The following is a 14,063-nucleotide window of genomic DNA, read 5'->3' as shown; positions in this document are numbered from 1 at the left end:
TAGCAAGGAGAAGCTGGGGGGGTTTGCTGAGTGACAGGAATTTGTTGTTGGAACTTGAGTGGATGGAAGAATTAAAGAGATGAGTAAGGAGCCCACTGACAAAGCAAGCTTAGGAGCATCCACTCCTAGGTGGTGAGCTGAGGGAATCAGTGTGGATAGGAAACAGGTCATAGTAGGAAGTTCAGAGAACAATTTAGCCAAACCGCTTCCAGAAGATAGTGTGGTTATTTCTATGGTGATTACTATGAAATATCAAAATACCTGAATATAAGCCTTGCATTCCTAGTGTACGCAATAGTCTGAATGGGAAATATGCATTACCTTTAGCAAGAAATCTTAATGGACCTCTTCAAAGGTTAATGTAATGTCAGGACAAAAAAGCAGACAAGAAAAAGATCATGTTCTTTTTCAGAGTGCATATCTACCCTTGAGACTTTCAATGACTTGGACAGGCTAAAGTTTTTTCTCTCTTATGTTGCCCAAACTACTCAAATTGTCTCAGACTGACAACAACTTTGAAGACACCTATCTAAAAAGGACATATTGCACCAATCAAATGTAGAAGAGTAGAGAGCTCTGGTCTGGGCTAGAAACACCATTTTCAGCACAGTGCCAGGTCTCCCAGCTGGGAACAAGCCTAACCAAGGCAGGACTGAAGTGATGTTGGCAGTCAACAAGCTAAGACTTTTTTCAGGGCTGCCTGCATTTATTCAGTTGAATTGGTGTCACTGAGAGGTTTGTTTTGGTTTTTTTCCCAAAACTTTTCCACTCTGGACTTGAGATCCAGAGTGCTATGGGAAACATTAATTTCACACTGTAGTGACGCTGTAAGAGAAAATAAAAATGAAAACAATCTAACAGGAATGGTTTCATCTAATTGGACTGTGCAAAAAACAATTACAGGAAAATAATTGCCTGATTGTTTAAAAGGATTGCTAATGGGCAGTGTTAAGGTTACCTGAGTGCATTAGTAGTGTCCTTCTGAGGTTTAGGTATCTATTAAGATTCGTCTTGAATCTAAATTTCCAGAATTTATTCTTTCCCTTTCTAGAGAAATTGTAGCATTCCTGTAATGCTTTTCACTTGGACTTACTGATACATGCTCTCAACTCTGATACCATTTTAATATAGATTTAATTTAGAAACAGAAACAAGAGATCGGTTTTCTTTTTATTTGTATTTGAAAGATTTGTGTCTGCTGGTTCTATTAAATACACATTTCCACACAAGTGTGTTTTTCACACACATCCTGCTGTGGATCTATGGATGAATACAACTATGTTTTACAGTTCAGAGATACCTTAATATGGATTCATTTTGGTAGTCTGGACTTCAGGCCTAGATCTGGAACTCAAGTTTAATCTTGGAAACCTGGAATAATGATTTTGCAAGGTTTCTTATTATAAGATCAGGCCATGGAAAAGATACTGTATTTTAGATTATGTGTGTAATTGTATTTGCTTTAACTTTTGCTCTTTTTTTTTTGGTTTGGTTTGGCGGGGTTTTTTTGTTTTTAATTTTGGAGGGTTTGGGGGGATTTTGGTTTGTTTGTTTATTTGTTTTGAGGAGATAGAAAGGAAATCCCACCGCATATTTAATATTACTGATAATAAAAATACAAAATGAAATATTACTGATTTTATTTCTATCCGTTATATTACATATCTATTTCTCAGTCTATTCTGGAAAATTTTAATAGAGAAGTATATTAGATAAAAACATTTGCAATAATAAACTTGATGCAGAAATCTTTTTAAAAATATTACTTTTTATTCAGCAGTAAATAAATATCTTTGGTATTCAATTAACACACTGAGCCACTTAAATGGCATAACAACATAAAAACATCAAATCTGATTTTCTCTTTTAAAATCCTAATTTGCTTTCAATTTCATAATTATTTATTTAGATCTGCAACTTACAGCCCACATTTTTACCAATTAATATGAATGTGAATATATACAGAAGACATTTATGCAACACACATACACTAAACAGGCACAGTTATAAGTATTTATTACAGTGTACTACTTAAAAATGTATTTATGAATGCATATGATACTTATACTATGACAGGCTTAGCCATGTACTCGATTGTTAAATGGAGCATATGCAGCTGAAAAGAAAAAAAAGCTAGTTTGGCTTGAATCTTTAGATCCAGGACATACCTGAAGGATTTTCTGAAACTCTAGAGGCAAGCTTGGATTTTTTTATTATAATTACTTTATTTAACTTATTCAAATTACAGAAGGTATGTATCATTCAACAGGTGACCAGCATCTGCCCTTACAGTTCTTTAAGTAACAATCTCATCAACATAATACTGATACTCATAATACTAATTTCTCATCCTTTCAATGAAATTTCATTCCTCCAAAGTTCCAGGTATCAAAAAAAGTCTCAGAATTCAGCAGTACTCATCATGCACTAGCAGCACAGTTTCTTATCTACCTGGGGAAACATGAAAAAGGCTTTGGAGTATGTCTAGAAAATCAGTACGTTTGGTTGTGGTATATCAAGAAAGGAGAAGTAAATTGAACAGGAAGAAAGCCTCTTCCAAAAGAAAAGAACTTCAATTCAAGCATTACTGTTGGTTTCAAATAAATTAATATATACAAAGAGAAGTTTTCAGTCATGCTATCTTTGTAATGGGAAAAAAAGAAAAAAAACCAAACATAAAAAAACAAAAACAAACTTATAAATCTGAAAGATTGCTTCTGTTCTGGCTGAAAGAATGTTTATATTCTGGGAATGCAAAGATAGTGACAGCCTTCTGGTATGGGATTGTACAATCTGAGCAATTACTGTGGTTTCTGACTTTGTCAAAGAATTTAAGGACAGATTGAAAATTCTCTGAAGTCTTAGTATTTTCTCTTTTCACCTGTGTTCTACATATTATGTTAGGAAAGGCTGAACATGGACATGAACTGAGTATGGAATTTGTTCTGAATGGACTTTCTTGAACAGAGTTCCATTTCTCATGCACAATAAGGCTTCTTTACAGCATGCTGGCCATGTTATAAATTTAAGTCCCATTTACAGAAACAGCCCAATACATCCAAAGATAGATGAGATGTCTTGCTCTGAAGCATACATATGAAAATGTTCCTGACAAAACATCTAATTTCTTCTGTTATTTGTTTATACAAAATTAACCTTGTCTTCCTGGATACAGTTACAGTTTTTAAAACATTTTCAGTGCAGTTTGACTGTGGCATGCATCCTGTTACTCATACAGCCTAAAGGTTAGCAAGAAAAGCAAGAAAACTTTGTAAATTATGACATCTAGATTATACATATTATACATATCAATGTTGTAAGAATCAAAAAAGGCCTAAAAGTAATTAAATTTGCATTCAAGTTACATGAACTTGGATTAGTGGAGTTCAGACATCAGAAGGAGGAGACACAGTTAATGTGTTAGAGTTACAGTTTGGTTATGTAAAGAATTTTAATAGAAATATTAAAATTAGTATGAATGGACAAAGACTGAGAAAACACATCTGTGGAAACACCAGTAAAATAAGGGCAGGAATGGGCTATATGATGAACAGGCACAGATACATGCACATTAGCAGATCATTAAAATCCTAGCGCACATTTAGGTTGGACTTCACAGGACACCTAGATGGGAACATAAGGGACACTGAGTAAATCCTGATGCTCACAGAGGTGGGACAGGGTGAAGAGAGTTATTTGTGTCATTTTCTAAAGGGACAAAAAGCCCCCAAGGAAAAAATATGGTTATTAACCTAAGAAGAATCCAAGAACACCAAGAGGAGAATCCAAAGAGGAGAATCCAAGAGGAGAATGTAAAAACTAGTGTCTCTTGTCTCCCATCTTCTCCTAGACAGATGACCTGGATACCAGCATCTTGCTGTTTGTGAGCATGTGAGTAGGAGAGCATGTACTGGGAGGAGCACAATGCTTTTTAAGTTTCATTTCATTTAAAAAGAAAATTCTCTGTCACTTCTACATAGTTTCTCATTGAGATTTCATGCATTGTAATTACAATGTTGCAACATTTTCTCTTATGATAACTTTTCCTTGGTTTAATTGCAGTTTTTATTTTTGTCTAACTCCATCAACTTCATGTACATCCCAGGAAACTACAGCAGAATAAGTCCTTCTGTATAATAGATCAGAACTTCTTTCTGGACACATGTAAAATAACTTAGTCCATTTTTTCTAATAAGAGCCAGTTAAAATATGAATAGATCTGGAGATTGCTTTCAATTTAAAATAAACCAATACCTTTTGTTAGTCATCCATCATGGAATACCAGGTTTTTTGCTTTCTCTAACAGAAAGATGTTTTCTTTGGTATAGAAATGTTTTCTCTGGTAAGAACAGAAAGCTGTTTTCAACAACAGAGTTACCTGGATGTAAATTAGAGCTTGAATCAATGATGTATGTGTCTATTTTCAAAGTGCAGATACTTTTAGTGTAGAATGTCTGAGTAAGCAAAATGAAAAGCTACCTTTTGGTTAGGTTGTTTGGGGGGGCTTTAATACTTCTCACCTATCAATATATTTGCACACTGTACAGTGACAACCTGGAAGGCATGTTTTTCACTCCCCAAGAGTGCATCCCTACCAGTAAATGTATTGGCCAATGCACATATGCATTATAGGTCTCATCCTGCAAATTATATCTGAGAAGATTACAGAGATCACATGGAAACTTTGAGATTTGTCTCAAAATATTTGCAATCTAGATGCATTTTAATCTGACAAAACTGTTACTCTGTGCATAACTCTGCATCACATAAGGGAAAAAGATTAGAAATTAGACCTTATTTTTTCAGTTTCTCAACACCAACATTGCCAGCTGGATCTTTCCTACCAAATCATCTTGGATGACTAAGATTCATCAGTTGTCACATCATATCTGTTGAAACACGCAGTTTCATACAAAACCTGCATTTGCTGTCTCGTTTTGTATGAAATGTTCTGAAAGATGAAACCATACATATTGTTTTGGCCTCACAATTACCAGTTTTATTTATGAGATGTATTTGTTTTGAAGATAAGCACCACTACAGTGGGATCTTAGTTCTCAACCTGTAACTCTGAAAATAAGAGATACATGCTATGAATAGTACTGCAGTGTTGAAAAGGCTTAGACTTGTAAACAACTCTCTCTCATGCTTGAAAACTGTTTTTCCACCTCATGCCTACTTTAGTTGAAGCTGAAACAAGTAATTGTTTTCAAAGCAAAGAAAAAATATCTAGTTATGGTCAGCATTCATTCTGCCAATAAACTACTCAAATAATAAATAATGCAATATTAATATATAACTACTCTTTTTTTGTATTATTGGGAAAAACATTTGCTGAATATCCATGCATAGACACTACAGAAAAATGGCAAATTATCCTTACATGTAATATATGAAGAAAGAAATATCATTCAAGAGATAGTAAGATAGTCTCTTTTCCTTTTTTGTGATGAAAGGATAAGGTAAAATAAAAATATGAAAAATGATCCTGAGATTAAGGGCTGCCTTCTCAAATCAGATGCTAAAATCTTCTATGCAACGACATTTCCCCCATGCAAGTAAATAGCAAAATAGAAACTCACTAACACAGTATTAAAATATTAGGAGGGACTTCTACAAAAAAACCCCCATAGATACTTATTAAAAATTATGAAGAGATGCCAGGCAGGGCCATTAAAATTGTTCACAAGCAATTCACTGCTGAATAAAACTCCAGCAGATTTTATTTGTCCCTTTTAATTCACTCCCAAAGTTATTTTCAAACTTTTTGTTCTCAATCTCATATTTCAATCCGATATTTTCCAGAAAGCTCGCTACATAAATAACACAAAAATAAACCACATCAGCCTGTATTAGAGGGTGAGACTGAATTGTGGCACTGAGTGTATCAGTTAAGGCACTTCTGCATAATGTTCTCTATTATTTTAATCTTTTGACAAACAAATAGCTAAATTGCCTTAGGAATAGTTTGGCTTGATGTTCTTTCTGCACTTGCCTCTCCACCAGGAGTCAAAAGATTTTAGGATCTGAAGCTAGTGTTCCTTCCAGCACAGTCTATAGGGCAAAATGAAAACTGTATCCTCTCTGTTGCCTCTCTGACGCTTCAGTGACTAGGCAATTCATTATCTGGAAGCTAGAAAAGCTACAGTTCTATTTGACTGAAACAGAAGTGAAAACAGAGGCTTTTTGTATTATGAATTGGATTCAATTAACAGTTTAATGAACTTTAGAAAGTAGTTAAAGTGCTTGCATAAAGCCTTCCTTTTGCAGGAGGTACGTCTCTCATATATGTAAGCTTAAATATCGATTCAGAGAAGACAATCATAAAAATTGTAGCCAAGCTCTGTGGAAAACCTCCCATCTTACATTTTGCATCTCTCATTGTATAGCTCCTTTTTATTTTCTAAAAAATCATCCTGTCCACAATCCTGATTATGATATGGAACATAACTAATTAAAAAGATTACTGACAACTGAAAAAGGGACACTGAAAATGCATTACAGTGCTCAGTAAAACTCTTTCTTATAATACAGAAACGACTTGTTTGGCCCACCAGAACCAGGAGTGAGGGGAAGTATGATTTCTGCCTATGAATATGCAATGATAACAAACATCAAATAAAGCTGGACTGCTGTTTTCAAGAATTAAAAAAAAAAAAGACAACAACAACAAAAAAAGATGTTTCCAAAGCAGAAGGGCAATCCGCCCTCTCATTGACATAGGCCCCCTCATTTTCCTGTGAGCTAATATTTTGTGGCTTCTCCTTTGGTTTGCTTGCATTTTGGTGTTTTTGTTCAATACATTGCCTGCTACATCACCTAATCTTTCACACATTTGTAAACATGACACAACAAGGCCAATACAGAGGTATGGTAATTCTCTATGCTGTAGCATCTACATCCTTTTGGATTCTAACCATTACTTTTACAGTTCAAGTCCTACCAATGAACTCTTCACATAGTGTGTGGTGGTCACAAGAAGGCAAGTTACACTTGTTTCAGTCCACGGCTCACATGTACAGACAGGATCTCACATACATCTTTATAAAATAAACCCCTTCCAAAAAGGAGGTTTACATCAACTTACATAAAACTGCTCTACTTGAGAAAGCAAGAGTTTCACCTCTTCTGTCATTTGGAAAACCTCTTTAGTTTATCTTAACTCTTCATTAGTTCTTTATTGTATTCCAAGTGTTGCATAAAGTGTCATCATTCACCTAATACCTGAATTAATGTTTCTTTCTTGGTATCTGTTACTGAGAAGAGAGTTCACTAACATTGCATCTATTTTCCATAGCAGTGTAGAGCCAACATTAAAAAGTGTGAACTTCTCCCCACAGATCGAAGATCTGGTCTGGGATATGACTGTCCCATGTAATTCATTTGCTATAAGCAATGCCTTTCTGCCCTTGCTAACAGCGTATACTGGATAGGAAAGGAGGCTTCTGCTATCACTGTTTCTTCATCCTTATGCCAACCAACATAATCTGGTTTGTTCTCATATCGGAAAATGCAAATTTTTTAAATTTTGGCAAAGAGGAAAATTATGGGGTAACATTCTTTCCTAACTGTTAGTGCAAAAGGAAAGTGGTTTCTTCTTAATTACAGGCAAATTTAAAAAAATATATTAAGCATTATGAATAGATCAAGATGTATCAGTGTCATAATAATGTGTTCTTTAAAACACCATTTAGGATACTCTTCAATCAATATTTCGATATAGGATCTGATAAATATATTGCCTGCAACAGGATTTTTCTATACCCTAGAGTAACCTAAAATGAGGCAAATGACATTTTATTTACTTTCAGCTCATTCTAAAGTAAAAAATTATTTTGATGAAGAAAGAAATTAGGTTTTGTTCCAATGTTTTCAAAGTGAATCATTTGATCTTTGCCTGTTTGAAAGCATTAAAATAATGCAACTTCTGTTTCTGGCACAAACTGTTCATTTGAGTTCCTAAATATTTGTGGTCCTTCTGAAATTCAATTGATTAACTATTCATGAAAAAATTCATTTAGCTCTAATTTTTATATGTAACAGACACAGTCAAGAACAAACTCTCCATCAAACACATCATCTTTTCTTACTGCCCCAAAATGGGCTGTAATCTCCTTGGAAACAGTTGATATTCAGATTTATTTGATGAATAGATCTTGCTCAGGAATTCAATTTGCTAACTTATAACCTTACTCTTGATGGGGACTATGTAATCAAAGTTGCTCATTTTGCAGCCACTACAGCATGAGTTTTTTCACAGCTTGGCTTGAGTAGAAAGCTTTTTATAAAAAGGGTCTGGTAGACCGGATATTAGACTTGTCCCAGAGGGTCCATTCTCCTATAGCTCTGCATGCATAATGGCGGAAGAAGGATATAGCCCCTTGATCTTTAGCACAGGAAAAAATGAGAAATCAATTATGTCTGACTTTCTAGCAATGTTCTGCTATTAATTACATTTAATGGTTACAAAACTCACATGTAGGCATCCTTAAGAAGAAATAAAGAAGCCAAGAGCCAAGGAGCCAACACATGACTAAACAGGGCACCAGCTTTTGAATTAGTGTGTGTAAAGCTGCCAGAGCTGTCTTGCATATACAAAAAGTTCAGCTCAACTCCACTCAACATCTGAGGAAAGATTCTCCTGTTCTGATTTTCCTTTTCTTATTGAGGCTGTGCACAACTAGTGAACAATCTGAGTTTTAGAAAGTAGATTTGATTAATCTGCTTAGTGCTTTCAGTATCTACTCTTTAAAGCACTGAATACTGGCTTAAGTAAGTAAAAGCTTAACAGTATTTCATTTCTGGAAATTCTGATTTTTTAATGCCATATTTTAGTCTAGCTGCATGAGTAGTACATCTGTTTGTATCATGTTCATTCTCAGATAAATTGATAAATAAGTCTTTAAAAATGGAGGTCCCAAATTGTGTTTAGCTTTTTAGCACAAAGCATTCAACTACTTAAGCTTCCAAATACCTGGGGTCTTCTGAAAGCAATTTATTTTTGTATTAATGGGAAATCATGCATACACATAATAGTATTCAAATTATTTACTCCAAATTTTTAATTACTGTAACTGTTACTATATTGTGATAGCTAGCAGTATCAGTGAGTAGGACTAAGCCAATAATTTTCAGGCAATAATGTATTTGTTGAAATATGTGAGTTTAAACACTCAGACACTAACTGTGAAGTTAAATGTGCTTGAAAAGGGTGGGAAATTGAAAACATCAACAATATATTTTCCCAATATATTTCCTCAATATATTTTTGATTTTTTATGACAATTTCACAAGGGCACATTAATTTTCAACAAAAGGAGGAGGTTGATTGTCAATTGAACTTTGAATTTCTTTTGCTTTTGTTACAAATCTCATTAAACATAGTATTCCTTGTAAAGATGCACTTTTTAACAGAGAAAAATCCTCAAAATATTTAGTATTGTCAGGAAAAAAATAATACATAGTAAATTTATCCAGCATTTCTCCCTTTTATACTATCTTTAAGTGAACAGTAACCAAACAGACACAGTAGCCTACTCTGTTCTTTGATCACTTAGTGCCACTGAATTTTATGATTGAGTCCTCAATGATACTCATATAGGAGCTACTAACTCTTAATCCAAAAACTCTTCTAAAGCTCTGACTCAACTTATGAAGGACATTTCTAATTCAGGCAGTGAGCAGTGTGTAATGAAGTACAACACCTGTGCTAATGTTATCACCAAATTTCACTGATTTTAGAGGTGCTTTATTTACAGGGACTCAGAACTGAAAGGGACCTCCTGGGTCATGGAGAATGGTCTCCTGCCATCACAAGCAACCATATGACATAATATCCCTGCTAAACTGATCATATTCTTCTCATTTCATCTGTTTCACAGACAATCTCACAGGATTACACAGGGAGTTAAACCAAAAGTGTCTGATGGGCCAGGATTATATCATATGTCTTTGAATAATGTAAAATGGCTTTAGGTAATTTGAAGGACAGGATTTCCTTTTCGTGAATCCTTAGTGATGCTGATTCCTCACAACCAGCATTTATCTAACCAGCATATATGAAATGAACAACCTATTTCAAGTAAAATAAAAAAGCCATAATTCTCATAAAACCATAGGAAAACCAAATCACCTCCATTTTCTGTTTCTTTTTCTTGGATTTTGGATTTTTGTCTCGTAGTGACTGAATGTTGTCTCACACTGGCTTTTCTCTTCCATAACCAGTGCTTCTTACATCATCTTCAAATGCTGCCTGTGAACCAGAAGAGCATAAACTAACTGTGCACTCTGATGGGAAGAAATTGCAGCTTTTCTCTGTCACTGCAGCGCTCCTGGCTAAATGCTGTGGTTCCTGCATTCTACATGCATATAACCGAGGCCATACCTCATTTAAGCCTTGGGATACCACACAGTCCAGTCTAACAATCACAGCTGGACTGTAAAATCCACTGTTGCAACCATACACCAGAGCTGGCAGACAAACATTGTCCTTTGGCTTGTAGAGGTAGTTATGCCCAGCTGAAATTGCAGATTTTTAGCTTTCCAGTTGTGAAAGGAATGTCTCCAAGGTGGGCTGTATGAGATGACCCAAATGCTGTGGGTGCCCTGGCTACCTCTACAAGCCAAAGGACAATGTTTGTCTGCCGAATAGGCACACAGCACAAGAATGAGACCTTCTACAGAGGAAGAAATCCAGAGACCTTCTTGTTGGCATGTTTAAGTGCCATCCGAAGCATAAGCACTTGCTTGGCCCACCTTTAGAATAAAATGAAATACTGCCAACAATAAAATGAGCACACTTTCATTTCTGAATAAGATCTTTCATATAGTTGTTGAGTTGTTGTTGTTATTATTTTTATTGATTATTATTATTATTATTATTATTATTATTATTATTATTATTTCAGATGTCCTGTTGACATGTTTTATGTGTTTGAAAATAAAAAGGTACAAGGACCCCATTTGGACCTCATCCCACAGCTTCCTGAGTGAGGACAGAACACCAGCTTTGTATTTTGACATTACTTTGGCACTCCGAGCATGAAGGCAGTCTGTCAGAAAGCGCCTTACTTTGGGTAGCATATATAAAATCTCCTTTTTTTTTTTGTTTTCACAACTGTACAATTTGCACCTTTAAAAGCATTATTTATTGAAGATCATCAGGCAATCTATACTCTTTGAAAAACCACAAAAGACATTATTAAGGAAATAAGGATAGTGTGATGTTGGGGTTCGTATTACAGGAAGAAGCAAATTCTGAAATGAAAATGAGACTTGAGGGCAGTGGCAGGTGAAGAATGAGAGAAGCTCTGGGTTAAAAGGCCACTTATATTTACCCCTGGACAAATATAACCTGTACTGATCCTGAATGACCTTTTTTATCACCAAGCTCTGATTATACACAGGAAAATATGGTAATCTTTTTATTATTGTTATTATTTTTAATTTAGACACTCAGTCTGACAATCCCAAGAAACAACTAAAATTCTCTGCATGTAAATTTCTACCCTCAGCTAAATACCTAGGGATGTTCAGGGAAGAATTAATTGGAAGCAACAAAAAAAAAAAAGAAAGAAAAAAGAAAAGAGTTTCAGTGCCCCAGTGAATAATTTATAGCTGTTTCCTTTTCAACAAAGGGAATGTTGAATGTTTTTGACAATAGCAGGTACATAATTGTTTTATGCTGGGGGCATTTATTGTAACTCATTCATTATATCATCTTGCTAGTTTTCATGGCATGCATTTATTTGTTCTCTTAGTGGAACAATTTGAATGACAACTAGGAGAAATAGTGGGGGACTGAGAGTAAGAAATAGCATGTTAAAAGACTTAAACCAGTTTGATAGAGAGCTTGAAAATACCATCAACACCATCAGCACAGGGAGAGCAAAGGCCTATATACAGTGACCATCTTTTTAAATAAATGTCTTCTTTTTATTTTTTTCAGAACTGTCTTTTTTCATTCATTTCATTTGGTTTGGGTCAGAAAGGAGACTATTATACAATGAAAAGCTTAAGAGCATGAAAGAGGAAAAAAAGACTGCACAGAACTACATGTGAGAAAATCTTGAGGGAAAGTCAAATCCATGAGTTTCCTCCAAAGAAATAACTAACCCTAGAAGTTTTCACAGACAGACCATATATCTGACAGAACTCTGAGGTTTTTGCAATCCTTATCATTGGGAAAATATTTTAATTACATTGAGTCATTTCCCCTCTATTTTTTTAAGTTGTTAAAACTCAGAGTTCTCTGCATTCTTTTCTCTCTGGTCTTCCCATCAAAATAAGAGTAATTGTAAGGAATGGTGGAAAGATAGTCAATACTCATATAAAACTTATCAGAGGCTTCCTCTAATGGTCAAGTTCTGCCAATAGATCAGTTTTTAGAGACACAGGCAAATGTTGTTTCCATTATGTCTATTATGCTACCATAATTTTCAGTGTCTGATCCACAAAGGTCATTGTACATTTTTTTAATAATATTATTAACATTTAACAGTAAATTGTACACCTAATTTTGCTCTCATTTGTGTGGACGTAGCCACATATATTCATACAAAGATATTTATGTGTTACCAACCATACCACAGTCAAATATTCTTCCTAGGTTTAATTAATTTCTAAATGGGCCTTTTAAGATTTGACCATGGCAAAACTGTAGCATGAATTCCTAATAAACAAAAATGAACACAGGTTTTAAGATGGCAGGCACACTGCTCCTCTACCTGTGCTTCACTAACCATCTTCTCTTGCTTTTGCATCCTTATCCAGTCCTTTTTGATCCAAAGGGACTTTCGTGTCTTATGTAATTTCACTCATTATTGTATTTGACATCATATTTCCTATTTAGTTAATAGAACTACTCACAAATTAATGGATTTCAATTATTTTCCATTTCCTTGAATTAGAAGGTCCTGTGCTTTGCACTCTGAGGAGTTTGCAGAAGATTGCTGCAACTTTTAATTTGATTCCAGCAAAGTTTTCCGTATAAGATTTGGTTTAATTTTGGTAACTTACAAGTTGTAAATAAAACAGAAAAATTGGACTTCAAGAAAACTATATATAGCATGGAAAAATAGAAAAGTGTGCTGGTTACATGTGAACATACATGGTGCACAAACTCACTTCCTCTAGAGACATTTCCCCATTTGAAAGACAATGGATGTCTCTGAAATAATGTCAAAGTCAGTGGAGATTTTTGACACCATCAGAGTTCAAATCAGTAGAGAATGTTTCTACATGTACAGGTACACCTGTCATTTTTTCTCCAAAATATTTCTATGTGGCATCCTCTAAAGGGAAAAAAAAAAAAAAAAGGAAAAATTACTACAGTTCTCTGTGGGTCGCCTGTTTTAGTGAGCATCACTGCAGTACTGAACAGCAAAGTGCTCTGAATGCATCCCATGTTATGAATCATGACCATTTGTATTGTGGGAGAATATCATAAATTATTCTCCCTTCATGTTCACTGCTGAGCTATTTCTGCCAACAACATCTTAGGGTGATATCAGCCTAATCCAAAACCCACTCAAGTCACAGCCACGCCAAGGACTTCAATGGGATTTGCATAGTTGAGGCAAAATCAAGGCAATTATTGTTGAGTTAAAGGGCCTTTCTGACTGATATAAAACTCTCACTGAATTAAAGGGTGTTGTTATATGGGGAACAGCAGGAAAAAAGTAATAATAGGTAAAAAAATCACAGAATAACAGAATTGTTAGAGTTGGAAGGGACCTCTGGAGAATATCTAGTGCAACCCTCTGCCAAGGCAGGGTCACCTGGAGCCAGTTGCACAGGAATGTGTCCAGGTGGGTTTTGAATATCTCCAGAGAGGGAGACTCCATGACCTCCCTGGGCAGCCTGTTCCAGTGCTCTGCCACTCTCAATGTAAAGAAGTTCATCCTCATGTTAAGGTGAAATCTCTTGTGTTTTAGTTTATGGCTGTTATTCCTTGTCCTGTCACTGGGCACCACTGAAAAGAGTTTGGCACCATGAGATATTTATTTGTATTGATGAGATCCCTCTCAGTCTTCTCTCCTCTAGAATGAACAGGCCCAGAGCCC

The sequence above is a fragment of the Pithys albifrons genome, chromosome 4 (assembly GCF_047495875.1).
Source record: "Pithys albifrons albifrons isolate INPA30051 chromosome 4, PitAlb_v1, whole genome shotgun sequence".
NCBI lineage: Eukaryota > Metazoa > Chordata > Aves > Passeriformes > Thamnophilidae > Pithys > Pithys albifrons.
Note: the sequence above shows the minus strand (reverse complement) of the source record.